Genomic DNA, 18,071 nt, shown 5'->3' with positions numbered 1-18,071 from the left:
ACTTTGATCACGTCTGAAGACAAATTCAAAGTTTGCTCTCTCTCGTTCTCTCTCACACACAAACATTTCCTGTTGTCCCCTCCCTCGGCTCTGTGTCAGAGAAAAGCTAAATGAGGAGCAGGAAAGGGCAGCACTCTCCAGAGACATGAGGGTGACTTCTTACTGGCAGCTCAGGTTTTCCATTTAGTTTTGTCTAATACTCTTATATTTATCTTTATTATAGTAAGGTGGATGTGGATTTCTCTTCTGGCTTCACATTTCCCAGAATGACTCAAGAACCCTTAAACTGAGGAAGAAAAATATCTCTTTTATTTCAGTCAAGCTACAGAGCTCATAAATCTGGCTTGTAAACTCCTTTAGAATGGCAGCATCTCCTGTGGCTGCATTAAACCTTGGTTTACTGAGGCGATTGTAAGTGCAGATAATAGTGTCTGTTTTTCTACAGCAGATCTGTCCATTCAAAAGATGCATCATACAAAACACATCTAATACTAGTGTGCTTTTCCAAATGCTGCAGGTTTCACACTTTAGATGCACAGGCTTGAAGCACATATGCACTTCTCTGCTTCAATTATTAAGTATTATTCACCTCTGGCTCTCTTCCACAGCACGTCTTTGTCCTGTCTTCTTTCTAAAAGGGAGTTTTTCCTTCTCACTGTTGCCAAAGTGCTTGCTCATAGGGCGTCATATGAGGGTTGGTGTTTTTCTTTGTTGTCTTTGTATTACTGTATGTTCTTTACGTTACAATATGAAGCACCTTGAGGCAACTAAATTTAATTGAAGGTTCCTCAGTCTTTTGTCTTAGGAAAAGACTTTAGGGTTTGTTAAATTTTGAATTAGTCAGCTGATTATTTACACTATCTTTAAAAAAAAACACACACACACTAAAACCCCAATATTCAAATTCCCAGTGTCTCCAAAACATTGTTCAATGTGCCTCGAAAGAATCCAACAAACATAACAGCTAATGGGAGGAGGAGGAGTACACCGGGAACTTGTTTAGCAGCCATTTCCAAAGTCAAGAGTCTTAAAACCCAATCTCAGATCTTTATTTTAATTGAAATACAAGAGACAGTGATGTATTTCTTTTAAATATTTAAATATTTAAACAAAACATAAACAACAGGATGTTGACTATAAATGTTAACGCAGGCATATACAATGTGTTAAGGCCAGTGTTTGACCCACCTGCCACTGGAACACTAGGTTAGTGTCACCTGGTACCTTAGCACGCTATGCTCTCGTCCAGATATTGAACATATTTAGTCAATATTTGATCATCATTAACCTGTATATTTTAGTTTATTAACATTTTTATCAAAATAAAGCTGGTTACAGTAATAAAAAAAAAATAACATTCACATTTTTAAAATGTTAGAGGGTCTATTTTCTTATTTTTTCACCTGCAGTAGATGAATAAATCTGCAATAAAGTCACAGTTAACCACCCAGCCCCAGTATTTCCCAGCCAGGTGTCTGTTTGTGGTCCTTGAGATCTGGACTTCAACTGGCAATGTCTGCACTTGTTTTGCTCAGGAGATACGAGGTGAACCTTCATGATCTGGAGGTTCACTCCAATCAGAACCTGCAACGGACATAGAATTGCTTTATGTGCTGAGCTTACCAAGGCTGCAGGGACAACCAGCACCGTTAGAGTTCATCCACAGCAGAGCACAGAGCTCATTATGAAGTTACTGGCATACCTGGCAATTTACATATTTGCTTAGGAACAAACCATACGCAAAATTGGTTAGCTTGCCTCCTCCATTCAAGTGCACATGTACACAAATGCACATATATTACCTATGCTAGAGGTTAGGCCTAATGTTAAAATAAGGTTTAACCATTGTTTAAAGCTATTAAAGTTGTGTGTAATTTCATAGATGAATCCCAAGCTTGTTATTCTATTCATCATCCCCCTTTATTTTGTGCTTTTTCCTCTCTGTGCTCTCTCCGTGTATCCCTGGCTCTGCAGCTAAATGTTTCTGATCTGCAGCTTCTAGCCTCACCAACCCGAGTGTTTATACTTCTCTGTTCTGGATAAGCCAGATGGCTACCTTCCCTGACTCTAGTTCTATTTATTCTTGTTAAAATGTGGTTTTCTTCCCCACTGTCTCAAAGTACTGCTTGAAATAAATTATAATCTTTCTCTTTGTGGTATAGTAATACAATTTGACTTTTGCAGTACAGTTCAAGCTGTCGGATGCTGTCAGTGGTGAGTTTTCTTTTAATTTCTGATCAAATCTGATTATTATACATATTGTTTAGCATGTGAGTTATCTTGACATTCACCTAATGCTCTCCTGAGCATTTATTACCTGACATTATTGCAAATTTAATACCATATATATGGATATTATCTATCTATCTATCTATCTATCTATCTATCTATCTATCTATCTATCTATCTGTCTACAGTGGCTTGCAAAAGTATTCGGCCCCCTTGAACTTTTCCACATTTTGTCACATTACAGCCACAAACATGAATCAATGTTATTGGAATTCCAGGTGAAAGACCAATACAAAGTGGTGTACACGTGAGAAGTGGAACGAAAATCATACATGATTCCAAACATTTTTTACAAGTAAATAACTGCAAAGTGGGGTGTGCGTAATTATTCAGCCCCCTGAGTCAATACTTTGTAGAACCACCTATTGCTGCAATTACAGCTGCCAGTCTTTTAGGGTATGTCTCTACCAGCTTTGCACATCTACAGACTGAAATCCTTGCCCATTCTTCTTTGCAAAACAGCTCCAGCTCAGTCAGATTAGATGGACAGCGTTTGTGAACAGCAGTTTTCAGATCTTGCCACAGATTCTCGATTGGATTTAGATCTGGACTTTGACTGGGCCATTCTAACACATGGATATGTTTTGTTTTAAACCAGAGGTTCCCAAAGTGTGGGGCCCGCCCCTAGGGGGGGCGCAGAGCCATTACAGGGGGGCGCGGTATGGTGGAGAAAAAAAAAAAAAAAAGAGCGCTTGGACACTGTGGACAGGTTTTTGACGGGGCTCCCACACAAACGCAGAGCAGGAGATGAAGCATAGCTGAATATGTTTCCAAACCAACTTCCTTCCAAGCCAAAGACTAGAAAATATGGTGAAGCATATCTTCCCTTTGGCTTCACCTGCACAAGTGCCGAGGTAGGTCTCCCCTGCAAAATTAGTTTCCCTGCGTCGGGAGCAGCGCTGGGCTCTTCAAATCACGGACAAACAGGATCCCACATTCTTGATTTTTAGTTCACAAACACTTCTTGTAATAACTACTCCTGAAATTTTGGACATGTTAGCTCTTTATGCAGTAAAGTTACAGTGGGATACAAATAATATCAGGCTGATCCTGCCGTAATTTGTTCCCCCGGTTCAAATCACGGACAAACAGTATCCCACAGCTGTTTATGTGTTTAAACCCATTTTGCACAGAGAGACATTTTTTGAAAAATGTATTGATAGCAATGTTGAATATTATTACACAGGAAAAAAAACAACTACGCGTAAAATAATTACACCGTGACGCCTCTGCCTTTCTAAATGCAGGGACAGTAACTGCGTGTGTATATGTAAGCGTGTAAAACGTGCAGATAGAGACAAAATACTGTTATTGTTAATCTATCTGCCATTCTGCAATTCATCTCATGTAAACAATAACGTGGCGCACAGCGTGACGTGAAAAGAGGCACATACCTTTGACGTTGCGTGACGAACTCTGTAATCCTCGTCCACACGTAAACGCAAAAAAGGAGTTTTAAATAATCTCCGTTTTCGGTGAATCGCATCGCCGTTTACGTGTTGACGAAAAGCCCAAACGCATAGAAACAGCTGCGTTTTCAAAAATACCCGTGTAGGTGTGGACGCAGCGTAAAAGAGTTAGTAGTGTATTTTATTACTACCTGTAATTTATTGCCGTTTACTTGTATTTGCTTAGTTGTTTACTAAATGTTTGAGGTGTGAAATAAACCGCAATGGAGCAAAATATGGGTGTGTGTGTTTGGGGGGGGTGTTAGGTGGTGGGGGGCGCGAACATTTTTCTTGTAAAAAAGGGGGCCTGGGAAAAAAGTTTGGGAACCACTGTTTTAAACCATTCCATTGTTGCCCTGGCTTTATGTTTAGGGTGGTTGTCCTGCTGGAAGGTGAACCTCCGCCCCAGTCTCAACTCTTTTGCAGACTCCAAGAGGTTTTCTTCCAAGATTCCCCTGTATTTGGCTCCATCCATCTTCCCATCAACTCTGACCAGCTTCCCTGTCCCTGCTGAAGAGAAGCACCCCCAGAGCATGATGCTGCCACCACCATATTTGACAGTGGGGATGGTGTGTTCAGAGTGATGTGCAGTGTTAGTTTTCCACCACACATAGCGTTTTGCATTTTGGCCAAAAAGTTCCATTTTGGTCTCATCTGACCAGAGCACCTTCTTCCACATGTTTGCTGTGTCCCCCACATGGCTTGTGGCAAACTGCAAACGGGACTTCTTATGGTTTTCTGTTAACAATGGCTTTCTTCTTGCCACTCTTCCATAAAGGCCAACTTTGTGCAGTGCACGACTAATAGTTGTCCTATGGACAGATTCCCCCACCTGAGCTGTAGATCTCTGCAGCTCGTCCAGAGTCACCATGGGCCTCTTGGCTGCATTTCTGATCAGCGCTCTCCTTGTTCGGCCTGTGAGTTTAGGTGGACGGCCTTGTCTTGGTAGGTTTACAGTTGTGCCATACTCCTTCCATTTCTGAATGATGGCTTGAACAGTGCTCCGTGGGATATTCAAGGCTTGGGAAATCTTTTTGTAGCCTAATCCTGCTTTAAATTTCTCAATAACTTTATCCCTGACCTGTCTGGTGTGTTCTTTGGACTTCATGGTGTTGTTGCTCCCAATATTCTCTTAGACAACCTCTGAGCCCATCACAGAGCAGCTGTATTTGTACTGACATTAGATTACACACAGGTGCACTCTATTTAGTCATTAGCACTCATCAGGCAATGTCTATGGGCAACTGACTGCACTCAGACCAAAGGGGGCTGAATAATTACGCACACCCCACTTTGCAGTTATTTATTTGTAAAAAATGTTTGGAATCATGTATGATTTTCGTTCCACTTCTCACGTGTACACCACTTTGTATTGGTCTTTCACCTGGAATTCCAATAACATTGATTCATGTTTGTGGCTGTAATGTGACAAAATGTGGAAAAGTTCAAGGGGGCCGAATACTTTTGCAAGCTACTGTATATGTATGTATGTATGTATGTATATATACATATATATACATATATATACATATATATATCTATATATATATAGATATATATACATATATATATATATACATATAGCAGCTGGATAGCGTAGTGGTTAGACTACACGCCTTTGGAGCAGACGCCCCTGCCTGGGGCGTCTGTATCCAGTAAGGGTCCTAAGGCTAGACCCCCTATGCTAAAGTGAGCCTACCGCAGACATGAGCGAGACAGATAAATATGAAGGCATGCCGGCTCGGACGTCGCCCAGATCAACAAGGTCCGCGTCAGGTGTTGAGGAACCAGGGCACCCTGATGACAAGTGGGCTACTGGAACAAGAAGGCATCGGTGGGCAAGAGACGAAAACAGGGCGTTGTTGGAATGCTACTACACAAGTAACCCTGGCGGAAGGGGTTACATGAATAGGATGAGGGACCTATGGATTCTTCGATACCCAACATCCACAATGACGGCGAAACAACTAGTAGCTCAGTGTTCCAACATTCGAAAGAAGGGACTGCTCTCACAGCTAGAGATTGACGAGGTACAACATAAATGCTACGGCAAGGAGGAGTCAGGACGCCAGGTCAGGGGGGAAATATCATCACCCCCACCCGAGATTGGGTACATAGCCCCAAGTGCGATAGGAGAAGGATCGTTGAGTGCGAGAGGAACTGACCTGAAAGATAGGATCATGGCCAAGCTTGAAACCTGGACCCCCCCTAGCCGGTTACCAAGATTATGTGAAGTACCCTCAGAAGGTCTGCTAGATGATGTTAATGCAGCACTAAGGATGATACCTACAACCACGATTACCGACACTAACAAGCTGATCTACACTACGGCAGCAGTGATCAGTGAGATGCTTGGCTACAAGTTGAACAGCCACAAGGGGCAGTACCCTCCATGGAGAAGGAGGCTAGAGGGCAAGATCAAAGTAGCACGAAGGGAGGTTAGCCAACTAACGGAGTTGCAGAAAGGCACGACAAAGAAGGTGCATAAGAAATACAGCAAGCTGTCCATACCTGAGGCCTTGGAAACTGCCAAGCAAAGACTCACAGCCTTGGCCAGCCGCTTGAGGAGGTACACCAGAGAGATAGAAGGCAGGAGAATAAACCAGCTGTTCTCCACAGAACCAGCAAAGGTGTACTCTCAGTGGCAAGGGAACAATAACAGAACAGCACCACCAAGGCTGGAGACGGAGCAATACTGGAAGAGCATATGGGAGAAGGACGCAACCCATAACGGCAATGCTCAGTGGCTAGTGGATCTGAGGGCAGACCATAGCGACCTCCCTGAACAGGGTCCAGTAACCATCACAGTGGCAGATGTCCAAGAAAGGGTCTCCAGTATGAAGAGTTGGACAGCACCAGGGCCCGACATGGTTCACGCCTACTGGCTGAAGAAGCTGACTGCACTCCACGAGCGTCTGGCAGCACAAATGAACCAGCTGCTAGTTAACGAGAGACACCCGGAATGGCTAACCGAAGGTCGAACGGTCCTGATCCCCAAGGACCCCAAGAAGGGACCGGTCCCATCCAACTACCGACCAATAACCTGCCTCAGTACTACATGGAAGCTCCTGTCAGGCATCATATCGGCTAAGATGAACAGGCACATGGGTCAATACATGAGCGGGGCACAGAAAGGGATTGGCAAGAATACCAGAGGCGCAAAACACCAGCTACTGGTAGACAGAACAGTCAGCCGAGACTGCAAGACCAGACTGACCAACCTGTGCACAGCCTGGATTGATTACAAGAAGGCCTATGACTCAATGCCCCACAGCTGGATACTGGAATGCCTAGAATTGTACAAGATCAACAGGACCCTAAGAGCCTTCATCAGGAACTCAATGGGAATGTGGCACACAACACTAGAGGCCAACTCCAAGCCCATAGCACAAGTCACCATCAAGTGCGGGATCTACCAAGGAGATGCTCTGTCCCCACTGCTGTTCTGCATAGGCCTGAACCCCCTCAGTGAGATCATTAACAAGAGTGGCTACGGATACCGACTACGGAACGGAGCGGTTGTCAGCCACCTCCTGTACATGGATGACATCAAGCTGTATGCCAAGAGTGAACGAGACATCGATTCACTGATACACACTACCAGGCTATACAGCAATGACATTGGAATGTCGTTCGGACTGGAGAAGTGTAGTCGGATGGTAACAAAGAGAGGGAAGGTAGTCAGAACTGAGGGGATTGAACTACCAGAAGGCAACATTGCAGACATAGAGGACAGTTACAAGTACCTGGGGATCCCACAGGCGAATGGGAACCATGAAGAGGGCGCTAGGAAAGCTGCAACCACCAAGTACCTGCAGAGGGTCAGGCAAGTCCTGAGGAGTCAGCTGAACGGTAAGAACAAGATCCGGGCCATCAACACCTACGCCCTGCCCGTGATCAGGTACCCTGCTGGGGTAATAGGCTGGCCAAAGGAGGAGATAGAAGCCACTGACATCAAGACAAGAAAGCTCCTTACCATGCATGGAGGGTTTCACCCCAAGTCTAGCACCCTGAGGTTGTACACTAAGCGGAAGGAAGGGGGCCGGGGACTGGTGAGTGTCAGCACCACAGTCCAGGATGAGACAAGAAACATCCACGAATACATCACGAAGATGGCCCCAACTGACAGTGTGCTCAGTGAATACCTCAGGCAGCAGAAACCCAAGAAAGAGGAGGAAGGCGAGGAACCATCATGGAAGGACAGGCCCCTGCACGGTATGTACCACCGGCAGATAGAGGAGGTGGCTGATATACAGAAATCCTACCAGTGGCTGGACAAAGCTGGACTGAAAGACAGCACAGAGGCACTAATCATGGCAGCACAAGAACAAGCTCTGAGTACAAGATCCATAGAGGCTGGGGTCTATCACACCAGGCAAGACCCCAGGTGCAGGCTGTGTAAAGATGCCCCTGAGACAATCCAGCACATAACAACAGGGTGCAAGATGCTAGCAGGCAAGGCATACATGGAACGCCATAACCAAGTGGCCGGCATAGTGTACAGGAACATCTGTGCCGAGTATAACCTGGAAGTCCCGAGGTCAAAATGGGAGATGCCCCCAAGGGTGATGGAGAATGACCGAGCTAAGATCCTGTGGGACTTCCAGATGCAGACGGACAAAATGGTGGTGGCTAACCAACCGGACATAGTGGTGGTAGACAAACAGAAGAAGACGGCCGTAGTGATCGATGTAGCGGTTCCGAATGACAGCAATATCAGGAAGAAGGAACACGAGAAGCTGGAGAAATACCAAGGGCTCAGAGAAGAGCTCGAGAGGATGTGGAGGGTGAAGGTAACGGTGGTCCCCGTGGTAATCGGAGCACTAGGTGCGGTGACTCCCAAGCTAGGCGAGTGGCTCCAGCAGATCCCGGGAACAACATCGGAGATCTCTGTCCAGAAGAGCGCAGTCCTGGGAACAGCTAAGATACTGCGCAGGACCCTCAAGCTCCCAGGCCTCTGGTAGAGGACCCGAGCTTGAAGGATAAACCGCCCGCAGGGGCGTGCTGGGTGTTTTTTTTTTTTATACATACATACATATATATTGGGTTCTTGCCAATAAAGCTTTCCATTTTTTATATTTTTGGGAGTTCAGTATGTTGGTTGCACCCATGAAAAAACTACTGCCAAACAGCTTATTCTTCTATCAACTCTTGTTTTGAGCTTGTGGTACTGCAGATGCTGATAATCAGGCACCTGGTTTTCACCACCTGTGAGCATAGACCTTGCTAAAGTGGTCAGTCGGTGTGTTTGACCAAGCATACCACGATTGACTGGTCTGTATTGCCATAGAGCAACTCCAGGCTGCAGCATTATTTGGAGTGAGCCATGGTATTACCTGCAAACTGAAGGCCAAGTTACATTTAAGAGGAAATGTCAGAAACAGGCCATGTCCCAAGAAGACACCAAGAAGACCATTTCCTTGCCCTGTCAGTACTTAAAAACTGTAGGCAGTCTTCTACAGATTTGAAATCAAGGTTTGCAGGACAATATGGCCGACGGCTCTCTAACCCAGACAATCAGGAAGAGACTGCACACAGCCAATCTCCGGTATCATAGGGCTGCCAGGAGGCCTGTCATGATTACGTTTCAGGCTGTTTGTGCTGGTGTTCACAGCATGTACATGGAACCTGAACATGTGATGGATTGTTATGTTCAGCGATGAGTCCAGCTGCATACGGCAGTTGGATTCTACGATCAAATCGTGAAAAAGACTTGGAGAACACTATGATGACAGCTGCAATGATAGGGTAACAGCTTTCAGTGGAGGCATTGCGATGGTGTGGGGCGGCATCTCTCTCACTGGAGACACAAGGCTTGTAATCATTGGACAAAATCTCTGTGAAGCGAGATATCAAGACGAAATGGCAATTCTAAATCTCCACTTATCGGTAATACTGATTAATGGTATACTGAGGTCCTCAGATCTCCTCTGCTAGCATTAGCCATGGCCCAGGTAGAGTGGTGGAGTGCAAAATAAAGAACGGGTAGCCATCCCACAGCAGTATGTAACCAGCATGAGGATGGGGTGCATGGTTCTTTCACATGTTACTGAGGAGCCTGGTGTCGTGATTTGATTTGTTATATGACTAAAACTGAACTTAATTGGAATACAATATGTGCACATCATAATACAACATCTGTACGACCACTGTGAATGCATATGCAGTGCACAAAAAATTCAAGACCTTTTTCATCTTTGTTGCATTGACTTCAGAGTTGGAAAATTGAATGTAGTCGATGTGAGTTGTATGCACTCACATCAAAAGACTGATACCAGATTCTGAAAGGAAGGAAATAATTACACTGTAAGCAGAACTTCCTGAAAACCATAGCAAAGAAGAAGAGTTTTACAGCATGTAAAGAGGCAGTAATTAGGTTTATCATTTACCATAACTTTTTACAGTAACAGTGCCTTTTGAAGCCATTGAGATACTCTGGGACGCAGAACACTCATAGGCTAATAATTTGTAAGTCAGACGATAAACCAGTTTTATTATAGATTTAGCTTATTTAGGGCAAAGTTTAAAAAACCAAAAAACAAAGAAGATCTGAAAAAAGTGTTTCTGATGTTAAACTCATCAGAAATGTGTTTATTAAGGGTTACAAATCAAAGAAGCAAAAAACTGTTTTCTGATGGAATTAATTCTGCTCAGCCAGAAAGTATTTACCCTGTGTTAGTGTAAGCTTTCCATATTTTTTAGACCATAAGGCGCACCGGATTATAAGACGCATTAAGCGAAACAAAACAGTCAGATAAGTCAAACTTTACTCAACTCATTCTTCTTGCTTCCTCCACTTCTGTACCATTGATTCATTAATGCTGTATTCTATCACAGCTGCTCTATTCCCATGTTGTTGCAGTATATTAATGACTAACCTGGTATTGTGGATGGATTATCTCAGTTGTTCTCCTGACTGAAGTTTGGTCCGTTTACAGCATCCTGCCATGCGATTGCATTTGTCCCTAACCATCGGGAACCCTCACGTTAACTTTTATCGAGTGGAAAAAAGTTAGCGTTCATCCTCCAGCTTCACTGTGTTTATGTTATGCTAACATAGCTGTGTCGCTAGCGATCACGTAGCACATCATTATATACCAGCTAGCCCAGGGGTCTGCAACCTTTTACACCCAAAGAGCCATTTGGACCCGGTTTCCACGCAAAAGAAAACTCTGGGAGCCGCAAATACTTTTTGACATCTAAAATGAAGAAAACACTGTATATATTGTTTTTTATCTTTATGCTTTGTGTGAACAATTAAGGTGTGCTGCTTATGAAATCCATGAAGTGCTACAGAGAAAATTAAATTATATTTATGTAATCAACACATTTTGAACTCTTAAAGAAATATAACAAAAGGAAAGACACCAACCTGAACTAAAATGATCCATGTAGCAAACAAAAACTGTTATATCGCCTTTGGGCTGTTGGAGCCTTGACCTGACTCTTAAAAAGTAATTGGAAAAAAGCACCATGCTGCTGAAAAATGAAAAATAGATATTTGCAAAATTCTGCCTAAATATGTATTTTACCTGGTTAATGCGTGCGGCGGGGCGTGGTTTGCAGCGCCGCTGCAGGGGAGGCGGACGCACCTGAGCGACACCCGCAATCACGCCTTGCTGCCTTTACGTCTGCGCTATCTGTGCTGTGTTGTTGGCGGTGTATGTCGGGCTGTGAGCTGAAAAGCTACAGCCGGCTGTATGCGTACAGCAACCGTGTGTGAAAAGTGCTCAATAAAGAGATGCTCAAAAGCGTGTTCATGGAAACATCGTCGGGTCTGCCGTGATATGTTTACAGTGGGACTTCTGCTCCTGAACCTCTGCGCACAGAGTCCACAAATCGGGGCTATACGAAGTCAGTTTACGCAGGACTGTAGCTGTCATCTGTGAGGTGTGAAAGGTGTTTGTCTTTAACATAGTTCACGGTGGAGAACAGCTGCTGACATAATGTGGATCCGAAGATCCATAATTGGCCTACCTGGGGTTGAAAGTCTCGATAAATGCACGGCGTTTAGGCGGGTATACCGGCTTCCGCGAGTGTGACTCTTATTTTGAGCGATGAAAAAATAATAGAATATAATTTTATTTTTATATTTCAATATCACAATAATCTTCCAATTTAGAACTGCGAGTTAAAAAGAACTAACATAAATAAAATACACTTCAGCTAAATACTTCTAATTTATTTGCCCAAACCACGCAGAGCCGCACTATAAGGACTAAAGAGCCGCATGCGGCTCCGGAGCCGCAGGTTGCCGACCCCTGAGCTAGCCCAACTTCAGTAACCCTACAAACGTCACTGCTGTTTAGTTTTCTGTCTTCATTTATGTTGGAAGTGATAGCAGAGCTGTACGTTTGAATGTTTCAGAAATCTCTCAGTCAGAACATGCTATATCATGTTTAGGTGGAAGCTAGTGAGCTAACTTCCTGCTAACTTCTAACTCTGTTAAATTTAATAAATCCTGTTTTCATGGATGCCTGGATGTTAAAGTTCATTGTTACACCTGGTAAAGCAGCAACGCTGATCATTTTATTACAGATGAAAGAATTTAGACAGTTTTTAACTCTCAGTGATGCTGCAGTGTTCGTTTGACTTTGGGCCCTGAAGCGGACGGAGTTTAGGACCCAGATTACTCCGCGAGTCTCCTTTTGAGCGCCAATCGGTTTGAGGTCAGTAAGCACAACCAGAATTCATACATAAGGCGCACTGGCGATTTTTGAGAAAATTAAAGGATTTTAAGTGCGCCTTATAGTGCAGAAAATACGGTATATGTAACTTTTAATATACAGTTACTCTTGAAACAGACCCTTAAATTTGTAATTTCTAATTGTAATGACATAAAATAGAAGACAAGAATAGAGCTGAAGTATGACTTTTCAGACCACTGACAACATCTAGGAGTACCAACAAACCTTTCCACTTCAGTGAGCTAAGTAGTGGATCTGAGCACGGATCGGTTTCTCTTGTGTCCAGGAAACAAAAACAGGCTGTGGGAGGAAATTGCAAGATACAGAAATTAATATTCCTTTTCAAAAACCTGTGGCACGATGCCTGAAATACATACTGTAGCACAGAAAGAAGGCAGCAGGTGCGAGCAGTACAACCGTCACACATTAATTAAACATCTCTAGGTAAATGAGGCAGTTCACCCACCTATATGCTTACACCTGACATTTAGGTAAATTAGTCAACAGTAAATGCCAAACCTTGGTTGCTCAGATTGGATGTCACTTATGAGAGATACAGGGGGACTTAAATGATATGGTATCATGAAATCCTGGCACAGCTTCCTTTAACAGCACACAAGTAAAGTGAATGCTTATTTCTGAAAAAGAATGCCTATGTGGCTGAGATTTTTAAACAATTTTAAAAGAATGACACTTCGAAACTCTCAATGTTCCCCAGTCCTTAAACTGTTTCTGCAGATATTGTGTAGTACCATTTATTGTCAAAAATTATCAAACTAAAGCTGGATTAACTTGGAGGATGAAATTCCCATTCAGTGTGCCTAACATGTAAAAAAAAAAAATCCCTGGTTTAAGACCAGGAGGGTACACAAATCCCTGGGAGAGCTGTGTCAGGATGGGCATCTGGTGTAAAAAGTCTGCCAAGTCAAACGTGCCACTCTGCACTGTGGTAACTCCTCGTGAATAAAAGAGCAGCCAAAAGCTGCTTTTTTCATGGAATACCCACCCAGAGGGAAAAAAGCTTTCTTCTGCTACCTCACAGTCAGTCCCATCAAGTTTTTCAGCAAAGAGGAAATAAATAATATGCAAAAAAAGACAAATAATATGCAAAGAAATACTTGAAAATTTGGACACAGCTGCTAGCAAAGTGTAGATAATGCCACTGAATATAAATTGTATATATAAAGAGTTTTCTGGAGGAGGTTACTAAGCACTTAAAAAAAAACATTTTGGATAAAAGGAATTCAAGAATTAAATAGAAATTTAAATAGAAATTAAGAGAATTTGTGTTCTGTGATGAAATGTATCATAAACAAAAGTGTATCATTAGCATCTTCATGCTATCAAAAAATCAGTCTGTGAACTGAAAGTAACCATAAATGACCATAACCATAAAACCAAAAAAAGACTTGAAAGAACACTTTTCTTTAATACATTCATCCTCAATATGTTTTTCAGTTAAATTACAGCATTAACTGGACTAATCAAATATCACTACAAATAGCTTTTCAACAACCCAACAAATAATGTTAACATTCTCACACAATGCAAACTGTGATGGAACAGCTGTGGCTGAAATTGATTTATGTTCCCAACACAGACAAAACAACATAGTGAGTCATTTTAAAAACACAACACTCAGTCTTATCTTTGGACAAAGTCTCAGCATGTGTTCGTGAAATAATACTTACAACAATCAGACAAAAACCTTTAGACTGATTCGGTATATGGTGACGTGAATTATTGGTGCATCTTTCTTTTTAGATTAAGGTCTGTCTCATAAGGTGTTTTCATGCTCAGTTACACCAGATTTTAAAAAGTCATCACCACAATGAGCTAATTAACACATAGGGACAACGTTGGATGATAAAACTGACCTCACAGTGGTGATCTCTCCAGGAACATAACTGGCCACTGTTTCTCCTACTGCATTTATATCAGGACAGGAAGTCTACCCACATTCAAAGAACTGTGATTTGATACTTTTAACAGATTTTTTGGCTTTTTTGTTGCAAACAAAACCAATCACCAAACAAACGTAATTAAATTATGGCTAATTTAAATGCATATTTAGTGCAAATTAATGACCTTTTTCCAACATATTTTCTGTAATTTCATCAGATCTGATTAATGATGCACCAATTGACGGGCCAGGTAATGGAATTCTGGTAGCATTCCAGGTTCATACATGACCAATTATGAGCCAGTCACTTCAATGCATGTGTAACAGCCGTAGCCACATGACTTGACTGTGAGTGAAAACACAAAGTACTATCACATAAAAAAGTAATACCATGAAAGTATTTGTAACAAGAACCCTGATTAGACACGTCCCCCAGGAAAACATGGACATTTTAAAGAAGCTAAGAAAGGAAAAGAAGCTAAAGTGAATGCTGTCTAGAGCTCAGATCCAGCCTCGGTATGTGCAAATCATCAAAGCAATTATGAGGAAAATATTGTTAAAAGGAAAAAAAGGGAAAAGCGTCACTGTCCATTATCTGGTGAATCTATAAACACAGTGGCAAACTCTGTAAGTACCTGACATTTGTTTTGGCACCTTTTTGGTTTTTAAACTTTATTTTTGCAGGTTAGTTATAATTCTTAGAAAGAAAAACAATGTATTGGCAGGTCACACTTAACATGATATAAAATGGAGCAATAAGTAAATCTAGTCATAATGGAGAAAAGTAAGAGTGATGCTTAAAAATCTTTAAAACTGCCCAACTATTGGACAATTTTAAACATTTTTCTAATGGATTTTTAAAATGTTTTGTTGAAAATAAATCAATCACACAATCAATCTAACAAAGAAGTGCAAATGGCACATCAGAAACTCCTTTCCTATTTAAATGCCTCCTTTAAAAAGAAAATGAACCCAACAACATTTCAAGCTCAATTTGGCTCTTTGTCAGTTACAGGGAAATGAACACACTCAGCTATGAGTCAAAGGACTATTTTCCACTGCAGGAACTAGTGGGCTGTTTAAGGGTTGCCCACAACTTTATGGTTGGACCGTTTTTGATATAAAAAAGCATCAGCTCCGGGTACAGCAGCAATCTAAAATGAAATCGAATGTATTTACTATCCTGTCACTAAACCGTGTCCTCATCTGTACTGGTAGCCATGGTAATGACGTACGGATAGTACGGATGTCATTATGTCGTCACCTCAAACGTCATCAACATCTCATGGTCTCCAGGTGCTACATAACTGCTAATATAGTTACTTTAAAGGTACAATGCCTATACTAATAGAAGCTGGCGGTACTGCACATGACCTACATTCCCTTTAGTGTTGCAGCTACTTTGGCGCAGAAAGAATTTACATTTCTGTTGAACTTGTGTGTTCAGGGGATTCTACATGTCAGTGGAAATAACAAGGCTGAAAAAACTATTAGACAGCCATTCTTATAAAAGTTAGCACTACCACACACATGCTCCTGGGAACAAGGGAAAAAACTACTATTGGAGAAACTGTCTTAGCAATGGCACTACACAATAAAGACATATTCTAGGAAATATAAACTTAGTGGTTATGAAAACATTTATCAGTGCTTTACAAAACCCTCACTGCCCCACCCCTTACCCCCACCGCCCAAGTGGTAGGACATTTGCCTCCCCATCATGGTCAAAATTAAATAATGCCCAATATAGTTGTCTTGTTTAGTCTAAAATTAATTTGCCTCGTTCATCTTACATGTAAGGATATTCAGTTTACTATCACAAATACCTGGGACAGGAAGAAAATATCAAAATATCTGAGATGAGTGAACCAGTCCATTTTGTTCTTATTGTTTCGGATTCATTGATTTTCTAATTGATAAACTAATACAAATTTACTACCTCGTTTTTTGTATTAAGACTTGTGTTTACAAATTACAAGTTGTAGCTTCTGGCTTATGACAAAGTGAAATATCTATGAGCCGTGATGCTGTAGGTTTCTCACAGCCATTCCCAAAGAAATTCTCCGTACCCTCGTGTGAAATATTCTGCAATCCAATCACTACATTAACTGTGTAAAAAACAACAACAAACACCTGCAGCAGGTACAACACAAGTTAAATTACACTGTAACAGTTCTCTTATTTCTCTAGCCTGCCTCTTCATTGTGACTTGTGATAGCAGGAAAAGGACGGTGGTCAGAAAGGCAATTAAGATGTTCCAGCAATTACTGCAGCCTGGTGTAGCAGTTAGTGATGCTATTAAGTGTGTTTGACAAGTCAAAATGTCTGCTGTGAAAAACGTAGCTTCAGTTTTCATCATGTATAACATTTCATATGGGAACCACGAGTTTAATAAAGAGTAACTGTCTCAGTTTAATGTTAACATTTTAATTTGTAGTATGTATATGTATGTATATGCCATTATTATTATTGTTGCTGCTATTATTATAATAAAACACCCAGTTATCAGCTGGTGTTGTTTTTAATTCTAATAGCCAAGAGCTATTTTATCAGTAGTTTACAATGTGTCTAATATACAACAAATGTGCCTGACCTGTTAGCTACTGATAAAGTTCTTGTTAAAGAAAGGTGGCGCTGAAATGTCTTTAAGTAGGTTAGCTTAGCCAACATCATAGACAGATCTAAGTCCCGCTGACTTAACACACATAACGGTAACATTCAGCATATGAGGAGATGCTCCACAAACTCTGTTGCAAGACTTTTTTTAAAAAGTCCATGTGCTGTAGCGCTCAGTCAGAAGCTACTGCAGGCTTCTGTTTACTGTAAAAAGTAATAAATAAATAAATGTTTAAAAGCCACATTTTTACCTTGGACGTCTTCGGTGGTGACTCTTCTCAATGATTTATTCCTTTCGCCTTGTTGGCCCCTTCCTCTCTTCTTTCTTCTCTTAATGAAGCTTCATTTCTCCGACTCTCCGGGCGCACCGAGGACGGTGGAGCAGCTCTGCTCCGGGGAAACTTCCAGCCAAAGTGCGGGTCTGTGGACGGGAGGAGAGAGGGGGCAAGTAGCGATGGGAAGGAGGAGAGAGCGTCGAGGGAGAAGAGCGAGAGGCGGCGAGCGCTCTTTAAACCCGATCTTGTGGAGAGAAAGCCGACTGCTGCCGCGCTGAAATTCAATATGAGGCGACAGACACTCGGCGCGGCTCCGTGCGGCACGTCTCCCTGCCTGACAGGGAAACAGGGGAGTGAGAGAGGAGGTGGTGGGAAGGGCGACGGGGGGCCGTGTATAATAGGGACACCAAGAAAGCGCCTTCCTTCAAGACAAGTGGATGTGTGTCTGTGGACGGCAGTCATTTCTGCCGCCCCGATCCAGAGCAGGAATCATCCCCACACTGCGCGTACCGTCATTTTAAAAGGGATTCAGATATTTCATTATCAGCAGAGGAGGTTACACTGAAGCCTCCCGCCGTTTAATAAAACATCTTCATTACAGCCTGGTAAAAGCTGGAGGTTTTCTATGGAGCTCATGAAAAGAAATCAGGTATTAAAAAGTCTGAATTTCTTTATAAAAGATGAAGCAACCCCCCCCCCCCCGACACTACATATCACCAGGGTATTATTAAAATATCATACATAGCACAATGTAAGAAGCCCATTGAGGAGTTTACACTCTTTATTTCAAGCATGATAGTCGCCCAAAAGTAACCATAATAATAGTTAGAATAGTTATAATAATAATGATGAT

The 18,071-nt window shown here is 42.2% G+C and overlaps 1 protein-coding gene across 6 annotated transcripts in view; it reads right to left on the bottom strand.

The window, feature by feature from the left end:
- shank2b (SH3 and multiple ankyrin repeat domains 2b) overlaps nucleotides 1–17,535 on the bottom strand; it is a 312,747-nt gene extending 295,212 nt beyond the window's left edge. For 5 of the 6 annotated variants that reach the window (XM_025908243.1, XM_019365700.2, XM_025908253.1 and 2 more), the window contains exon 1: nucleotides 17,195–17,535. The gene's annotated coding sequence lies outside the window, so the exon portion shown is untranslated. The remainder of the gene's footprint in view (nucleotides 1–17,194) is intronic. The other variant, XM_019365640.2, reaches the window with a different exon arrangement.
- Nucleotides 17,536–18,071: the final 536 nt, after the last annotated feature.

Source organism: Oreochromis niloticus, linkage group LG1, assembly GCF_001858045.2.
Source record: "Oreochromis niloticus isolate F11D_XX linkage group LG1, O_niloticus_UMD_NMBU, whole genome shotgun sequence".
NCBI classification, from domain to species: domain Eukaryota; kingdom Metazoa; phylum Chordata; class Actinopteri; order Cichliformes; family Cichlidae; genus Oreochromis; species Oreochromis niloticus.
This window is presented reverse-complemented; position numbering and strand designations above follow the sequence as displayed.